At 39.5% G+C, this 18,328-nt stretch overlaps 1 long non-coding RNA gene across 1 annotated transcript in view; it reads right to left on the reverse strand.

Moving 5' to 3' along the window:
• The window catches only part of LOC135972647 (uncharacterized), a 31,383-nt gene that overhangs the window by 5,166 nt on the left and 7,889 nt on the right, over positions 1-18,328 (reverse strand). Inside the window, exon 2 of the long non-coding RNA XR_010589129.1 lies at positions 1,783-1,844. This is a non-coding gene — a long non-coding RNA (uncharacterized LOC135972647). The remainder of the gene's footprint in view (positions 1-1,782; positions 1,845-18,328) is intronic.

The following is an 18,328-nucleotide window of genomic DNA, read 5'->3' on the forward strand; positions in this document are numbered from 1 at the left end:
ATCTCTTTATCATGAAAATTTAACTTGCAAATGTAGAATTATGTACCCAAAAAAAAAAACCTGCATTCAAAAATAAAACAATATAAAACTTTAAAGCCTACAAGTCCATTCAGTCTTACTTCTTGTTCAGCCAGTCACTCAGACAAACAAGTTTGTTTAAATTTGCAGGAGATAATGGAAGTGAGAACAGACATTCACATGGTACTGTTGTAGCTGGCGTTGCAAGATATTTACGTGCCAGATGTGCTAAAGATTCATATGTCCCTTCATCTTCAACCATCATTCCAGAGGACATGCGTCCATGCTAATTATGGGTTCTGCTCGATAATGATCGAAAGCAGTGCAGACCGACGCATATTCACTTTCATCATCTGAGTCAGATGCCACCAGCAGACGGTTGATTTTCTTTTTTGATGGTTCAGGTTCTGTAGTTTCCACATCGGAGTGTTGCTCTTTTAAGATTTCTGAAAGCATGCTTCACACGTCGTCCCTCTCAGATTTTGGAAGACACTTCAGATTCTTAAACCTTGGGTCGAGTGCTGTATCTATCCTAGAAATCTCACATTGGTAGTTTCTTTGCATTTTGTCAGATCTGCAGTGAAAGTGTTCTTAAAATGAACATGTGCTGGGTTATCATCCGAGATTGCTATAATATGAAATACATGGCAGAATGCGGGTAAAACAGAGCAGGAGACATACTATTCTCCCCTCAAAGAGTTCAGTCAAAATGTAATTAACGCATTATTTTTTTAAGGAGCATCATCAGCATGGAAGCATGTCCTCTGGAATGGTGGCCGAAGCATGAAGGGGCATATGAATGTTTAGCATATCTGGCACATAAATACCTTGCAATGCCAGCTACAAAAATGCCATGTGAAAACTGTTCTCACTTTCAGGTGACATTGTAAATAAGAAGCCGGCAGCATTATCTCCCGTAAATGTAAACAAACTTGTTTGTCTTAGCGATTGGCTGAATAAGAAGTAGGACTGAGTGGAATCGTAGGTTTTAAAGTTTTACATTGTTTTATTTTTTGAGAGCAGTTATGTAAGAAAAAAAATCTACATTTGTAAGTTGCACTTTCAGAATAAAGAGATTGCATTATAGTACTTGTATGAGGTGAATTGAAAAATACTATTTCTGTTTATCTTTTTTATAGTGAAAATATTTGTAATAAAAATAATATAAAGTGAGCACTGTACACTTTGTATTTTGTCTTGTAATTTAAGTAATTTAATTTAAATTTGATAATGTAGAAAAACATCCAAAGATAGTTAATAAACTTCAGTTGGTATTCTATGCAATTAAAATTGCAATTAATCACAATTATTTTTTTTCGGTTAATCGCATGAGTTAACTGTGATTAATCAACAGCCTTAGTCTAAACTAGTATATTTTACATTTTCTTGTAACCACCACCATATAAATTACAGTAATTTAGACTCCTATAGATGCTCACTGATATGTAAATTACATCTCTATATACACCACCATTGCCATTTAATTTAACTAATCCTGACAATAGCCTCATAGGGTAGGTACATTTTATAGATTGAAAAACTGAGGAACAAAAAAGTTAAGGCCATAATTCTCAAAAGCATTCATTAATTTGTGTGCCTAGTTTTAGAAACATAGAGGCTAGAGTTTCACTTTATATATAGGCACCATGAGTGCTCAATATTTTTAAAGATTTTGACTTAAGTGACTTCCTAAAGACAGATAACAAATGAATGACAGCACTAGAATTAGAATTGATGAGTGTTTGTTTTTTTGATGATACATACCTTTATAAGATGTATTCATGTCCACTTTTCCAAATTCAACAGCAACAATGTAACAAAAATAGCTGAAACATTTAAAAAAATTAAATTATGAAAAGCAACTCTGGCATTTTTAAAGCTGTTGATGTTAAAAGTCAAAACATTTAACCAATCACTCATTTGTATCCACATCTGTTTCTGAACAAGATTGTGTAGGAGATCTAGCTTCTAATTTTTTTTGTTCTACATCAGCTTTCATGGCAATTGTGTAAGTAGAGGACCAAAGCCTCCACAAATTATCTTTTTATGGGAGCTCCTTCCTGATGCTTCTCATGTCATGGAAGTGATATCTATAAACACAAACACTTATTCATCCTTAAATAAATCACACTTCTTTCTAGCCATGGGAATGATTCTCTGTCACTAATAATAAAAATCAAATTGCTTCCTTGAGGATTCCTTTGTATCTACTGCTCTGTCCTCTTTATCAGACTCCTGAAGGCCATTTTTCATATAAATTAGCTCCTCACTGTCAAGCAGCAGAGCCATAGAAAACCAGGACTCCAGAAATCCTGTAGGGCCTCCCACTCTGCACTGCCTGGCAAGCCAATTAGCTTGATATTTTTATCACTAACCTGATTTGGAACTAATTATAAATCAGTATTTTTACCAATCTGTTTTCTGTGATAAATGCCCCAGTCAACTATTATTAGATATTAGGCTAGGACAGCTAAGTAGCCTTACATCCACTCCAAGTCTTTGCTTTTCTTTATTCCCTATCCTGACCTCGAAGCTAGAGGGGGAAAAAACATGCACATGCACACACACAAACAAAAACAAACTCAGGGCTGGCCAGAAGTCTTATGGGTTCTCCTCTATTCGTGGCTGTAGTGTTTGAGTGCTTTCTAGTAATGCATTAAGTAATATGACTAGCATCACATACTTGTTCTCTCAGCCTCTCCCTCGGGGAGAAGTGCATGCAGTGAATTGTTTTGATTTAGAAATTTGTTTTAGTGTGTGCGTTTATAAAATACACATTTTGCTAGTAAATCTGTGGCTACCTAGTACTCTATGGCCATCAAGCCCTATGGAATGCATGGTCACAAGTGGAGATAGAATGTAGGTGCTTCTTTTTGCTCCAAAATCATAGACCCATGGCCCTCAGAGACCTGTAGTTCCTTTTTTCACACCAAACGTAGAAGGTTGTCCCCAAGGGTCTGAGACCCAGGACAGTTAATACTCAGTCCTGTTCCAATGTCAAGTTTAAAATCTATCATCTCTTGACCCATCCAGTCTAACAATGGGAGCTCTATACCATTAGAAGGGGGAGTGTAATGAGGTTTACAGACCCCAAACTACGGTTATAGGAATGCTGGAGTAATTTTGGGCCAAGAATGCCCCACCTCTGAGCAGCTGCTGGGCATACTCCCTACGGAGGACTTGCTTAAAAGGGAGCTCTGGCAGTCAGGTGGTGTGGGAGGGAAGGAGAGACTGGCTTCAAGAAGGCAGGCTATAGCTGCTCAGCCAGAGTGATTGACAGGGGAAGGACTGAGACTGTGAGTAAGACTCAGGTGCGGCCCTGACCCCTCCCCACTTCTCCCTGACAAGGAGTAACAACTGGACTACGTGAGTGAGCTGGGGCGCTTCCCCCTTGCTCCTACTCAGCTGCGAGTTGGGGTGATGAATTATGACTTGGCTGACAGGTCTCCTGGACTGCCTGGAAGATCTATCCCATGACACAGAGAGACTGTTTCATGGCTTGACCACTAGGCCTGCTGTCCCTCGAGCAAAACCTACTACAGAGAGATTTCCAGTTGGCCAGTAATTAAAGCACTTGTTTCTAGCTTTGAAAGTTCCTAAGATATCCAGCTTTATAGTCACAATATTTTCATATACAGAAAGGCTATTTTAGGTCACTATCAGAGTCCTGTACAACTGGACTTTGGCTTCATAGGTGGAAGAATGCAAAAAACAGTCACCAAAAATGTTTTTGAAGTCTTTCCAACATTTCTAAAATGGTTTCCCCTGTAAAATGTGTGTATTATTATTATTTGTATTACTGAAGTAACTAGCAGTCTCAGTCATGGACCAGGACCCCATTGTGCTAAGTGCTACACATACAAAATGCATGCTGTGTAGGGTGATACAATTTTTTAAAACACCTCTTTTTAATAATATAACAAGAATATATATATATATATATACACACACACACATATATATATATATGCTTTTTTCAATAACAAATGTAAATCTAAGTGAGGGTGATACTACACTTATATAATAATTCCTGGGTTCATCAAAGTTCAGGCCATAGAGTAGTGGCTTTCAATCTTTTTTTTTCTTTTCATTTGCAGACCCCTACAAAATTTTGAATGGCGGTGCGGACCCCTTTGGAAATCTTATGGGGTCCACAAACCACAGATTGAAAACCACAGCCATAGGGGGATGATTGCGATTATCTAGTTTGACCGCCTCCAAAACACAGGCCATAGAATATCCCCCAGTAATTCCTGCATCAAGTCCATAACATCTGGTTGAGCTAAAGCATATCGTTTCAGAAAAACATCCAAACTTGAGTTAGACTTCAAGTGATGCATAATTCACCACATCCCTTGGTAAATTGTTCCAGTGATCCTCTTGGTCAAAAACTGTACTTTATTTACAGTCTGAACATGTCTCAATTCAACTTCCAGCCATTTGATCTTGTTGTGCCTTTGCCCACTAGATTAAAGTGTTATCAGAAATGTAGGTACTTACACTCTGTGATCAAGTCATGCTTTAACCTCCTCTTTGTTAAAGCTAAATAGATTGAGCTTCTTAAATCTCTCAGAGTTAGGGAGACTTTTCAGACCTCAAATCATTCTTGTAGCTCTTTTCTGAAGTCTTTCCAAATTTGTAGCATCCTTTTTGGAAGTGTGGACACCAGAACTGGATAGAGTATTCTACAGTATCAGAGGGATACCAAGCTGTATGGTAAGATTAGGTCGATGTAATTTTGTTTTAAAATAATTGATTATTTCCTATTTCCTGGTCCAAGTTCTGGGTTGCTCTTGCTGAAGCTTGCTCCATTATGAAGTTTACTCTGATCAGTTGTACAGCTTGTTATGGTCCCGCTGGGTTCATTCATGCTCTCAGGATTGCTTTCTTAGCCAGTGTTATCAATAATGAAGTTTTTAAAATGTTTGTAATGCCAAGACTACCCAATTGTGGCCTTTTAGGCACAACAATTTCTAACGGGTCCTTTGCTATGTGATTACGTTTAATTGTAAATGCTTTGTTCTTTTTTACATATTTTGTCAAATAATCATTGAAAAATAATGCAGCTATGGATTAGAAAGATCTGCGTTTGTATAATTTATTTCTGGAAACATAGTAGATATGTCTTATAACTTCAGAACACTGCTTTTGGCTACTTTCTGTTTTAATATCTTTATTTAGAAGGGTGATGGTGCTTACAAAGTTCTCTTGTATGGGGTTCATTTATATTTTACAGGCTGCTGATATCTCTTTTGCTCCTAGTGGGTCTTACTATCTACTTTTCAACAGGATGCATTTTCCATAGATCTTTGTTAGTATTTAAGTGCTTAAAATTGTAACTTCTGAAATAGAGATAACGCACCTAGACCTTGTCTGTAATTCTTGTTTGTTATAGGTATGGGTAACTTGCTATATGTACATTTTTGCATATCGCAATAACTTTTTAGGCCCACACTTGCCAACATTTGGAATATAGAATCAAGTTACTCCTTGTCAAAAATAACTGTATCTTCTTATTGACTGTATCCATGTAACTTTATATTGTTTTTGGAAATGTTTTCTCATCTTGTGCTAGACCACAATGCATCTTCTATAACGGAATGGTCAATTGGTGAGCAAGAAAACTATTCACTCTAATCAAATAAAGTGATTGTTGAAGTAACAGACTGTGATACAAATTGTTCAATTCACATCCAAGTCCTACCCATTGGCTCCTGGGGCCAGTATATAATGTATTCTAGTTGGGTAGCCCAGAAGTACTTTAAAGCAGCTATGTCATAGAATCATAGAGTATTAGGGTTGGAAGAGACCTCAGAAGGTCATCTAGTCCAATCCCCTGTTCAAAACAGGACCAAAACCAACTAAATCATCCCAGCCAAGGCTCTGTCAAGCCGGGCCTTAAAAACCTCTAAGGATGGAGATTCCACCACCTCCCTAGGTAACCCATTCCAGCGCTTCACCACCCTCCTAGTGAAATAGTGTTTCCTAATATCCAACCTAGACTTCCCCCACTGCAACTTGAGACCATTGCTTCTTGTTCTGTCATCTGCCACCACTGAGAACAGCCTAGCTCCACCCTCTTTGGAACCCCCATTCAGGTAAATGTAAATGTAAACAAAATTGTTTGTCTTAGCGATTGGCTGAACAAGAAGTAGGACTGAATGGACCTGTAGGCTCTAAGGTTTTACATCATTTTGTTTTTGAGTGCAGTTATGTAACAAAAAAAAAAATCTACATTTGTAAGTTGCACTTTCACAATAAAGAGATTGCACTACAGTACTTGCAGGAGGTGAATTGAAAAATACTATTTCTTTTGTTTATCATTTTACAGTACAAATATTTGTAATAAAAATAACAAAGTGAGCACTGTATATTTTGTATTCTGTGTTATAACTGAAATAAATATATTTGAAAATGTAGAAAAACATCCAAAAATATTTAATACATTTCAATTGGTATTCTATTGTTTAACAGTATGATTAAAACTGTGATTAATCGTGATTAATTATTTTAATCACGGTTAATTTTTTGAATTAATCGCATGAGGGAGTTAATTGCGATTAATTGACAGCCCTAGTTCTTTTTATTCACTAAATTCTAGTGCCATATAGTCCGTTTCTGTAACTCTCTCATAGCAGTTGGTAGTGATATTAACAGCAGTCTGTTTCTTCATTGTTTTCAACCAAGTAACTATTTTCTACAGCACCTCTGCAAATTGTGACAATTGACATGAACTCCAAACTAACAACTAAGGAGGAATAGCTCCTCTAGAGGTGAATGACAAAGTTTGACAGTTTGCAACATGGTTAAGGTTAGTGAAAGATTACCTGTCAGTTAAAATCCCTCAATTAGCTGCCCCCAGACAGTTCCTATAGTAGCGTCAAATCTTAAATCTCCCCTGAATTCTGTAATTGTGGATAATGCTCTGTAGATGGTGACAAGTAACAGCTGTTATGATTGGACTCAGGCTAATAAGGTCAAGCACTCTGAGAACAAAACAACATTTTGAACTTGCTACAGGGGCCAAGAGATTTAACAGACATGGAAAAAATCACCATATTATTATGAAAACAAAGTCTAACTAGGAATGTTGAAATTTTCAATTTAAACAGCAAAATCTCTACTGCTTCCTTTATCTGGAATCCTTAATCATGCTATCCTACTAACTATAGGAAAGGAAAAATTAATTAAATATAGGGCGAGTTTCCTCTTTTGGGCTCCTAAACAGAGATTCAGACATTCCAAGGCCAGAAGGGACCATTGTGACCATCTAGTCTGACCTCCTGTATAATACTGGCCATAGAACGCCCCCAAAATAATTCCTAGAGCGTATTTCTTACAAAAAACATCCAATCTTGATTTTAAAATCGCCAGTAATGAAGAATCCACTTCAACCCTTGGTAATTGTTCAAATGGTTAATTACCCTCACTGTCAAAATTTTATACCTTATTTCCAGTCTGAATTTGTCCAGCTTCAACTTCCAGCCATTGGATCATGTTATACCTTTCTCTGTTGGATTGAAGAGCTCATTATTAAAGATTTGTTCCCCTTTATATACTTAGACTGTGATCAAGTCATCCCTTACCCTTCTCTTTGTCAAACTACATTTTGCTCTATGAGTCTATCACTATAAGGCATGTTTTCTGATCATTTAATCATTCTCATGGCTCTTCTCTGAACCCTCTCCAATTTATTAACATCCTTCTGTAATTGTTGGCACCAGAACTGAACACTGTGCCAAATAGAGAGGTAAAATAACCTCTCTACTCCTACTCAAAGTTAGTGTCCCATGCTCTAAGTCAGCAGTTCTCAACTGGGGATCTGCGACCTCCTGGGGGTCCATGAGCCCTTTCAAGGGGTCTGTGGGGCCCTGTGGCCGAAACCCAGAACCCAAGCCCCAGCACCCTCCGTGGGGCTGATGTCAGGAGCCGGAGCTGAAGCCTCAATCCCTGGCGGCCCCCAGAGGGCTGAAGCCCCTATCCGTGGTGCCCCCCCGGGGGGGCTGAAGCCCCGATCCTCGGCACCCCTTGAAGGGCTGAAGCCGGGACCAGCGGAGCTGAACCTCAGAGCCCTGATGTCCCCTGTGGGGCAGAATCCCTGAGCCCATGGGCAGAGTTGGGGGGCATGGAGGGTGTTGCCTCCCCCCAAACTGCAGCACAAGAGCAGGTCAGTCCCAGAGGCAGCTCCACCCCCCCATGTCCTTCTCTCCTTGCCCCCTGGCCAGGTCAGAGGTGGGAAGCTAGAGCTGGGCAGCTGCTGCTCTGGCTGGTGCCATGGAGCAGGCAGCCACAGCATTCCCTTGTCTCCCGCTGCTGCTGGTGCTCAGGGTTGAAGCTGCTGCTCAGCTCCCAGCCCCCTTTGCTCTCGCAGAAGCAGCCAATAAAAGCCATCCGGGGGGGGGGGATCCTGCTCTGAGGCTGGCAGGGCCCTCCAGGAACGGGGACCGTAGGGGAGCCCTCATGGCACACAGCCCCTAGTACCTTCTTCCTACACCCTGAGCTATCCCTTGCCCTCACACAGCCCCTAGACACCCCTCTCCTAGCTCCCTGAGCTACCTCCCTGTCTGCACACAGCCCCTAGCTATCCCCTCCCTGCATTCTAAGCTGTTTTAAAACTTTTTGAGCTGAGCCCTCCACCTTTGGATTATAATTTTGGTTGCACACACACCCCCAACCCAGACAGGCTGGGTGGCCTGCTAAGGTTGGTCGGAGGTGGGGGTGGCACCCCCTCCCTGGACTCCAGTGTGTGGAGCTGGCTCGAGCCTCGCTGGCTCCTGCCCCCCCAAAATAGAAGTCAAACTACGCCTATGCCCCAGGCCCCTGCCTCGAGGCCCTCCCACCCCTGCTGACTCTGGAGTTTTTATAGTATGTTGGGGAGGTGGGGGGACTCAGAAAGAAAAAGGTTAAGAACCCCTGCTCTAAGTGTCCCTACACTCTGTTTGCCAGAAGCTGGGAGTGGACAACAGGGGATGAATCACATGATGTTTGCCTGTTCTGTTCATTCTCTCTGAAGCACCTGGCATTGATCACTGTCAGAAGACAGGCTACTGGGCTAGATCAGCGTTTCTCAAATGTGGCCACTGTGGCCGCATGTGGCCACCAGAGGCTTTTCTTGTGGCCATGACAGCCTCCTGGGCAGAGGGGGGAGGGGCAAAGCAGTGGAGCCTCCCCAAGGGCCACCAGCAGGGGTTGGGCCCTGCCCCCTTCTGGAGCCATAAACGCCAGAGGAGCAGGCAGCCAGTGAGTTCCCCACCTTCCTGAGGGTGGTGAGGTGCAGGCTTCTGGATTTGGTCATGGGTCTTTGGATTCTGGCCTTGGACCCTGATCCTCGGCTCACCTGCCCGTGGCCCCTGCTATCTCCCTACCCACCTCCCCATCCAGGGCTTAATTTGTCCACTGGTTTGCCAGGGCTGAGTAAGTCTGCTGTGGAAATTGATATGTGTATGTTTGTTAATATCACTTTTCACAGCAGACATTCTAGCTAGCTGGGAGGCTGTGAAAAGCGATATTACATACAAATATTACTTTTGGCAGCAGCAGACTTACTAGCTATCAAGCAAGTCTTTTTTTAAAAAGCAACCAAAAAGCAAAAGAAACAACAAAAAGAGACAAGAATGTGCAAAGCACCTTATTTGTGTTTCTATTCTGTTTAGGTCCAATAAAAAATAGAGACAACTGTACGTTATTTTTATTATTGAGTCTGCAAAAAAAAAACAACCTCCTACATAAATAAATTACACTGATTTGGACATGTATATGTGCATATTTATTTGTTTTTTCTAAAGTTAAGTAAGTATTTTAGGAAAAATTGTCAGAGCAGCCACCAGAAAGAGTTGGTGGCTGTACTCTGAGGCCACCAAAAATTTGTTGTGAGACCCCCTGAGCCAGATGGACCATTGGTCTGACCCAGTATGGCCGTTCTTATATTATAATAGGCTGAGGGTGAAATCCTGGCCCCACTGACGTCAATGAAGATTATTACATTGACTTGCACGAGGCCAGGCTTTCACCCTAAATGTTTAAAAGTATACAGGGGGTTAACAAACAAAAGGAAAATCACTGGTACAGTTTATAACAAAATAAAACACAAGAATGAATATTTTTGACAAGCGTGTGTATTAAATGTACATTACTACATTTATGGGGCCTCTGCCTCATTCAGTGAACAGAGTGGACAGTGCTCTGGGAATGAATAGTAATTAATGATGCTGTGGAAAAAATAATATGTGAACATGTAACTAAAAAGTGTATCATAATGCATACACATAAAGGGGGTGAATTAAGAATGCACTGGCATTTCCTAACATTTGAGTGCTTGACTTTGCAGTTTCAATGTTCTTTTAACATAGTTTTTTTAAATGTAATTTTGTAGATTTTTAAAAAAAGTATACTGGAAAAAATACAAAAGAAATTCCACTATGTGGAAACACATTGACTCCCACATGGTCCATCAGCAAGGTTAGAACCTTTAAGTCCACAGCACAGACCTCTGCCACTTGAGATAATAGAGTAACTGTTAGCAATAGTAGGTTGTCATAATTTAAAGGGGCTAGCCACTAGTGGAAGATGAGGCATTTTGCTAGTGGATTTCACAGCTATTTGCTAACAGCACAGGAATGTTGAAACTCAGCAATCCTGGGTTCTATTCCAGGTCCTGAGGGGAGTGTACTGTACCCCCCTCCCCAGTCTGACTCCTTCTGTCCCTGGCACATCTAGCTTTTCCTCATCCCAGTCTTCCCTGATTCCCTTGGCTCCTTGTCGCAGTCCCAGCCTCACCACCAACTACTCCTTGGCTCCTTGTTCCACTCTCAGTCCCCATACCTCATCTCCATATCCCATCCTCCCACCCAAAGTTCCACATCCCAGTCCCTGACTCTGCTTCCTCATCACAGTCCTCCCCACCCTCTGGATCCCCACAAGCTTGGATATTCACTCCTATGCATTTCAGTCTTGCAGCATCCTCATTCTCCTCGTCATGGCCAGGGCACCCACATTAGGACTATTGGCAGCACAGGAGAGACAGACTCCCTGCTCTCCACCTCCATGCGCAGAGCCACAGTGGCCCTTTTGTTCTGCCCAGCTGCCATTACAGGGAAAGTCCTGCTCATCCTCTGAAGCCTACGGCTGGAACATGCTCAGTGCAGATTGAATCTTTGGAGAATTTAGAGCCAACTTTGGAGGCTCCAATGAGCACGTTAAAACTAAAACTTTTCAGATATTTATAACTTGATCATTTTGGGCAGATTTTGATGGGGATGCAAAAGACACATTCTTGACACCAAGGTACCCCAGGTGCCAAATTACAAGTCCCTGTTCCAAAGCATGAGGCAATAGACCATTTCAATTAAACGGTTGTACAAATTTTTAACTGTGGCAATGTATTTTCCCCTATCCTTGGTCTCAGAAATGGCTGAACTATAAGTGTGCTGAAATAAAAAAAAATCAACATCTGGCATGGAAAAATTCAGTTACATTTTGACAAAATTATAAGCAACTGAAAACATGGACTTACAAGTCAGAGAACTATCTTAACTATAGGTAGCAACTACCCATGCCATCTATAATTTGTGTGTGTGTGTGTGTGTGTGTGTGTATCTGGATCTGCTGCTTATGTTGGAATTGGAGAGCTAGATACTGTACCTATCTCATGCACCAATCATTGCCTTCTGCACTTTATGTCTGGAGACCACCTCTCCTGTTGAGGCAAGGGACTTTTTTATGGTCTGCTCTTGGAGGGTGAAGAGCATTTCTAGAGGACTTCATTGCAAACTGGTTGCTTCTGATCAACCATTATATTGATGGACTGGTGTAGTACTCTTTCTTTTGTTTTTCATCATCAATTAGGTGGCTCCCTGTCATCCTCTTCCTTTGTTTCATTGTCACATGTCTTCTTGGCTTTTTGATGATGTGCAATAGATGAAACAAGGGCAAACTGCTGGAACCTATGGTGGATATTCAGGGCTGAAGGTAACTGACTACACATAAAGAATTCTTAAGATTTTATTAGAAGATTCTGTTCAAGAAAAAAGGTTTTTTCCCCTTTAATATAGCATATGCAATATCTTGGACAGTAGATTCCCTCTTCCTCCACCCCGTTTTTGCCCCCAGGGATTGATTCAAGCATCTCCCGTCATGAAGAAATTTGTTATTTTTGTAGGGAAAAAATTCTAATTTTGACTGAGCTGTCTGCATCCATGGCAGCCGAGCAGCATATTGAGGTGACTGCTTGAGTTTGCACCAGTGTTGCTCACTGAGTTTCTGAATGTTCTGGGAGAAATTAATTCTGCATCTCATATTTTGAGCCCATCTACCCCTGGGCTGGAGAAAATGATCAGGATTTGTTAGCTAGTGGAGATTGTCAACAACCCCTTTAAGGAGGGCAGATCACTGAGCACTCTTAAGAACATGTATGTATGAACTTTTCTCAAGAAAACATCACTTCATGACTATAGTTTGGCCAACTATAGACCAATATTTAATCTTATACTTTTGATTAAGAACATAGAACGAAGGCAATTATGGTGAGACAATTCTGAGTATCTAGATGTGTTAGATGGCCTTGTCAATCTAGTTTTATATTAAATTTTAGCACTGAGACTGCACTCATTGATTATCTCGTCCTGATGATAGATAAAGATGAGATGTCCATGCTATTATTGTTAGGTCAATCAGCTACCTTTGATACTGTTTTTTGTGTGCCTTTGATCCTGTTGGTCACAATGTGTTGACTCACTTGTAGAGCTGAGCAGGAGTAGAAGGGATTGTCTTCTAGAGGCTTCATCTTTTTCTCTCAGATTCCAAAGGATAGTTTAAGGTAATTGCTGCTGTGTCCTGTGGGTTCTTTTGTGTTATGTTCCACAAGGTTTTACTTATCTTCCCTATTGTAAACATGGGATCATTAGGAAGGTTACTGAGGAGGCACAGACTGAGGTTCTTTTGATATGATAATATCGCTGTATGGTATCTTTCCATTTCAACTGACTCTAAGGGTGCAGCTGAGTTTCTTCCTCAGTGTCTGTTGATGATTGGGGCATGGATGAGAGCAAACTGGCTGAAGCTCAATCCAGAGAAGACTGAATGGTGTTGGCAGGTTGGGAGAAAAAAAACTAGGAGATATGGTAAAGGTTAGATTGGCTCTTCTTATTGAAGATGTGTGACCAATTTTTCAGTCAAGCTTTCAATTTGTGGGTCTTATTAAGTCTCACATCTGTAGCAGGATGGTCATAAAGCAGCACGGTAAGATGTGTTTTTTTCCCCTATCTGCATCTGGTCAAGTATTTTACTCTTTTTCTTTGATACAGACCTTATTATTGCCATCCAAGATTCTTTCACTTCAAGATTAAACTATTCTAATGTCGTTTATATTGGACTACACCTTAAATCAGCTCTGGAAACTGAAGGTGGTATAAAAGGCAGTGGTCTACTTGTTGAGTATCTAGTTCTGAGCACGATACTACTGCCCAGCAACCTCTGTTGGCTAGCTAGTAGGATTCCAGGTGGGGCTTACATTTTTCTTACTTTCTTCATTTTAAATTACAAACTTAGTGTTATTTCTATTACATTTTTGTGTGTTCATATCAGATATGTATTGTCTGCTTTTATTTTGATAAGTACTTATCTCTGCACCTATTTAAAAAAATGGAGAGGCTTTTAAATTTAAACCCAGGGTCTTTTTGCTTGTCACATTTTGTGTCTAAAATGTCTCATAAAATCTGTGACTAATACTATAAATATAACAACTCTGATTGAATACAGTAGGTCACTGGTAACAGCACAACAGAGAAGGAACAGTGTGCAAACATTACATCATCATAATATAAATGTCACAGTTCTTCATATAGAATAATTTATTAGAACACACCAGCACCATGGATAGCTCCTTGCCATTTATTCTATCACTCTGAAGACAGTGGGTGAAGTATGCTGTATTTTGGAGGGATTTGTGCAAGCAACATAGCTTTGTTCTGATCTATTGTATGTCTTACAAAATGGATGGTGCCCAAACATTTACTGCACCAGCTAGGGTAAGGAAGAATTCTTCTAAAAATAACTACCATGGAATATTTAATTTGATAGTAAGGGTGCTGTGACTAACCCGTGGAACAGAGAGGCTGTGAGATAAGTGACAGCACAATAATAGGAAGGTATTTTTGTTTGACCTTTAAACTAATGCAAAATGAAATAAATTTGAGGCATCCCTGTTGTACAGCTGAACATTAATAAAGGTATATAATAAATGTTATTCTACAGCCACTAGTTCCAGGAGGTGTATTGGTTCACTGTAGGGAAAAACCCCTAACATTCAGTTTTCCGTGAAACAAGGCAATAGCATTAGAGAACGCACTTTTAGAAATGAATTACTCTGTGTTAAATTGTAGACAGTTATGCTAGAAATGGCCTAAGTGACTACTAGTGTCAATTAAGACAAGCTCTGGAATGTTAACCTGGTTGCATTTTCAGGTGTAATGAAACCAGCTCTCAAAGGCTTGATTCAAATGGAACAAAATTAATGGAATGAAAGGAAATATATCCTTTCAAGAAGATAAATAAGTACATGGTAAGAAGTAAACCAGATCAAAAAAAGATTTCTGAACCCTGCCACTTGAAAGAAACTAAATGCTAACAGTTTGCAATGATCTCTCCAGAATGCAGAAAATCCCTCATATCCTAAAACATTACAAGAAATAAAAAGAAAATAGTATCCATTTGTCAGAAAATTGCTAATTAATCTTTTATGATTTCTTTTATCATCACCAAGCAATCTGCTGCAGTAAGAACTCTACAGTTCCTATCAGAGGAAAGGCAAAAATAAGGCCAGAGTAGCATTTCCCAGAATTTCTCCATTATTTATGGAACACACATGAAAATTCAGAGGAATCTTCTTTGGTAGTAATTGGAGAACAAAATATTCTAAATTTCTTAGTATCATAAAAAATGTATTTGTTTAGGTAATCTTTGATATTTTTCAAATCAACGTCTAAAAGACCAAAGAATCCTAGGCTATACTATGAATTTATTATACTTGCATTTGATTATGTTCTCTCTGTATTAAAGCATTAAACTGAAATAATTTTAAATTTGTAATTTAATGTAATGCTCACAAAAGTGAAGAGTGGATAGCCCTCATTTGATCCAGGAATAGGAGAAGCAAGCATCATGCAAACTTTCCACGAATAGCTGTGCCAAGGCACCCCAAGCTTGATCCATAACAGCTCTTCCTATCTGAGTCCTGATCCTCTCTCATTTTAATTTATTTTCATTGGAGATAAATTTTATTACATGACAAAAACAACATTGCAAATATAGTACATTAATTTTTTGATATATGAATATAGTTATCTTAGTTTTATTATTTTTTTAAATTCATCTTCTAATGTAGTGTTGAAATTCAACTATATAATGCTTTCCCAAAAATTAAAAAATAAACAAAAAAAACCAACAGAACACTCAGATATTTTAAACCTCAGTTGGAACCATTTTTATTCTGACCCTCACTTGGTATAAAAGTGAGAATTATGTTGCTAGATGAATATTGGTATTTTTACAAAATGATTATTTTAATCTAGGTATTTTGGGGATTTCTGAGAGCCCCTCTTCTTTTTCATTTGGGTGAAACATGGTAAGTTTGAGCTATTTCCAGCTGTATTCCCCCCCCTTGAATCATGGGACTAGGGCGCTCCCACATAAAGCCCCTGATCAGAAGATGCATATGATGGTAGAGTCACATGACTTCTATAAGAGGTAGCTGCCTTTCTCACTTTAAGAGACCAGGGTTGGGATGTAAGTGTGAATAGGGGTCAACTTTATCACTGTGCCACAGTGCCAGTTAGATTTTAAGCTGAAATCTAATAAACTAGATCTGCCAATTTGATAAGTATTATAACCAATATTTGAATGGAATTTAATTAGGATAATTTATTTTTATTGAGTCCAGAGAGTGCTAGCTTATTAATTTTAGCACTAGGTTCTTTTCAGGTCTACTTTTACCTTGGACAGTATTTCTCAGATCAAGACATTTGGTTATTCTTAACTAATCAACAACTTACTAACTCACCCAGAACAATCAACAGTTCATCAATCAAATGTAGATACAACCAACTTTCTAGGTATGTACTGAACAGAAAATATACATGCAATCTTGTAAGCAATTAACACATGTCAGTGCTGGGGCCCAGCAGCTACACCAAGGAACACTACAAATCGCCAAGATTTCTTATAACATTTACTTATAATCTTCAGATATCAATTCTTTAGTAGCTCTAATACATTTATTACTCTTCCAGTAATTCTCCAATGAGAAAGGATGCATATGTCTATTTTAATGGCATGTTACGAAAGGAAGTAGTTTAAAATATCAAGAGAAATTGCTTAAAGTCTCTCTTTATTGGCTAAGTCTCTCTTAGGCCAATTTGCTTGGGTGTATAAAGAAGAAACATGCATTAGTTGGTTAAAACCCAAAGTATGGTTATTTGAGGTCTCACTTGAAAGAGTAGATTCAACAAGATAACTCTTAGTTATTTATATTAAAAAACACGAAGCAAAATACAATCTCTGAAATGAAATTTCTCTGCTGCTTCTTCTGTCTTATTAACCCTGGAAGAGGGGAGAGCTATCCATGAGGCTGGTCTAAGTGTCTGATAGCACTTCTGGATTCTGAAGTTTATTTGTGTGTTCAGTTAACTCTTTTCTTAGTATTGTACCCTGGAGGAGGGGAGAACCATGGGGGTTCAGCTAGTTCTGGGGTCCCACATGGTGACCTCAGTTTTACATACCTTGCTTGAGAGTTTGTCAGAGTGGGGCCACCTTCTTGTTTTTATCAGACACTTATCAACTCAGTGCTCAGATTTCCTCTCTCTCTCTTTCTCTGCTACTCTTGTTGATATACAACAAATTTCTTCAATCCTTTTCTTAGTCAAGGATTTTTTATGTTTGTTTAATTTCAACGATTGTATTTCAGTAATAGCCCTGGACTATGAACTGGAATATCACTTTTTAAGCAATTTTTTTCAATATTTCCCAGTTATACCCCGGTTATGTGCTTATATCTTTCAACATTCCTTTTTCCTTCTTGTGCTGTACCATTCATTCCACTTCTGTAGTGCATTAATCATGTAGAATTAAAACAAAAATCCCTTAAATTTCCTCTCAATTTAGTTGACGTAGTCTGTGCATTGTTTGGTTATGTCTCTTATCTTTCTTTTCACATGGTTAGGGCTTAAATAGAACATGAGACATTATTGACATACATAGATATTGTTTATCTGATTCATAAGGCAGAGAAATTTACAGCTTCTAATTTGGGGTGAAAGACATATTGAAGGAACAAAACAGATTATTCACATATGGAAAGATGGTGCTTTTGATTCAGAAAACAAACACATGTAGCTTCACATTTGTGGTGAAAGCTAGTTGGTTTGGACTTCTTAATTTTCCAGTTCCCACAGTAAGTTATTTCTAGTTGGTTTAACTCCTACAGTTTCTTTACTCATATCTGGTGCTTGGTTAACACATACACTCTGCACAGGAAAAAAGGGCAGTTATTGTTGTCTGTCACCCTGTAGCTAGACCAAGCAAGAGATGGAATTTTCATCCACGAGTAAATTATGAGTCTTTGGTCTGAGACTCCTTATCAAGCTTTCCCTTCCTGGGGAATGTGTACCTCAACTTCAGTTTAATTGATATTCCCCAGACAAGATGACCCACCTGTTGGACGTGAATATTGGTTCCCAATGCCTTTAGCTCCAACAAGAAGCTAGTTTTGGATAATGCATAAGGGTGTGTGGTTGTAATGTTAGCTGACACAGATAGATGGTTTCCTGATGAAAAGGGGCAGAAAGAAAACTATAGCTGTTAATCTTTTCAGGGCGTATTTGACATCTATATTTCTTACGGGAGGAAAGGTCAGGGAAAAGGCTTGTCTGTAAAGGGCTTAGCCAGAAGAGGCCTAGGAAGATATGTGTAGAGGAGCTGAAGGAAGTCCTGTGGTAAAGACCTAAGATAAAAGGCAACCTAAGCAATGTCAGAAGTACCTCTGATAGAACAATGACGTGGATGAGCGTAGAGCAGATGGCTATTTCACTAGTTAGGGCCTTAGAGGGAGGGTCCAAGCTACCTTGTATCTTTTCGCAGTGTCCACTATAAGAGATGAGTAGATAACTCTCTTACCAAAGGTGATGGATTGATTGCAGTCCTAGGGTGAAGTCTGTGAGGAGGACCTGTAGTAAGAGGAGAAAGACTACTGTGTATCGATTCAGTAAGAGCTGAGGAATTCTTTTTAAACATGGGGGGAAAGGGGCTAAAGAAGGGGTTC

Source organism: Chrysemys picta, chromosome 7, assembly GCF_011386835.1.
Source record: "Chrysemys picta bellii isolate R12L10 chromosome 7, ASM1138683v2, whole genome shotgun sequence".
NCBI lineage: Eukaryota > Metazoa > Chordata > Testudines > Emydidae > Chrysemys > Chrysemys picta.